Source organism: Epinephelus lanceolatus, chromosome 1 (genome assembly GCF_041903045.1).
Source record: "Epinephelus lanceolatus isolate andai-2023 chromosome 1, ASM4190304v1, whole genome shotgun sequence".
NCBI classification, from domain to species: domain Eukaryota; kingdom Metazoa; phylum Chordata; class Actinopteri; order Perciformes; family Serranidae; genus Epinephelus; species Epinephelus lanceolatus.
The window spans coordinates 21,421,844-21,423,247 of NC_135734.1; the positions used below are offsets into that span (position 1 = coordinate 21,421,844).

General features: G+C 43.4%; 1 non-coding gene across 1 annotated transcript; it reads left to right on the forward strand.

Annotated features, from left to right (window-relative positions):
* Positions 1-377: 377 nt before the first annotated feature.
* On the forward strand, positions 378-449 carry trnaq-uug (transfer RNA glutamine (anticodon UUG)). The gene has a single exon. It is a non-coding gene; the product is annotated as a tRNA-Gln (tRNA).
* The last annotated feature ends 955 nt before the right edge of the window (positions 450-1,404 follow it).

Sequence of the window (1,404 nt, forward strand, 5' to 3'; positions counted from 1 at the left end):
AAGCCAGCCACTTTATTCAGCTCGCTATATTTGCGCTTTATTGGTGCTGTGTCCGCAACTTTTGTAGCTTCCTCTTGAATGTCTTCTGCTCACTGTCTGGCATCTGGTCGCTAACTTTTTATGAAGTCCTGACCTCACCTGTGTACTGCGCCCAGGAACATCCTGAACACAGCAAAATGAGGAGAAAATAAGAAAATACAGGCAGAGGGCAGAGTCTCTGCAGGTAAATACACCGCCACAAACTTCATAAGTGATGATTGAGAGATATTACTTTTGTACGAGTCTACATTGGGGGTTTTTTTTGCGTGTTTTTTCATAAAAATCCTGCACATTATACCTTAAAAAAAGTTAAGCGTTAACAGACTGACAAACACCATGGTCCCATGGTGTAATGGTTAGCACTCTGGACTTTGAATCCAGCAATCTGAGTTCAAATCTCGGTGGGACCTCAACCTCTTGCCGAGGTTCCCTTGAGCAAGGCAACGAGCCCCCCCAAACCCCCAGTGGCACCCGACCAAGGCAGCCCCCTCACTCTGACATCCCCCAGGCGGCAGTAGCTCAGTCCATAGGGACTTGGGTTGGGTAGAGGGTTGCCTTTTCAAGTCCCCGTCCGGACCAAATATAGAGCGTGGACTGGTAGCTGAAGAGGTGTCAGTTCACCTCCTGGGCACTGCCGAGGTGCCCTTGAGCAAGGCACTGAACCCCCCCCAACCGCTCGGGGCGCCTGACCAAGGCAGCTCCCTCACTCTGACATCTCTCCACTTAGTGCATGTATAAGTCCTGTTTGTGCATGTGTGTGTTTGGACCTGTGTGTGTTTGACAACTAGAGTGAAAAAATTGAATTTCCCCTCAGGGATTAATAAAGTAGATGAAAAAAAAAACATACAAAAAAAGAGGAAAAAAGGAGGGAAAGGGCAACCAACAGAGTTCAATATAAATATCCAGAAACAAGCAGGAAATACAATAAATATGAGCTTGAGATGAATAAGAACGAAAAACAGAAGGTTATCTCATAGCTGACATATTTTTAAGACACAATATAAACAATACAGTTTTATGTAAGAGAGGAGAACTTACCAGGTCTCAAAGAAATGAACAAGGTTCAGAAATGTTTTCACTGTCATTCTTGAGTATCTTATTTTCTCTAGAGATACAAACACTCATCAGGTCTTTCATCCATTGAATAAACAAGGAGGAATTCTGTTGTTTCCAGTTCTGAAGATTGAGATGCCAAGGTAGTAGTGTTGAGAAGGCAAAAGCACTACATAGTTTAGGAAGGTAGTGAGGAAAGTCTGTAATGCTGACATGCTGATGTTCAAGTAGTGTAACAATTACCTTTTCTTAGTTTGGTAACTTTTGCTAATAGCACTAAGCACAAAATACCAGAGGGTGGAAAACGTTGCT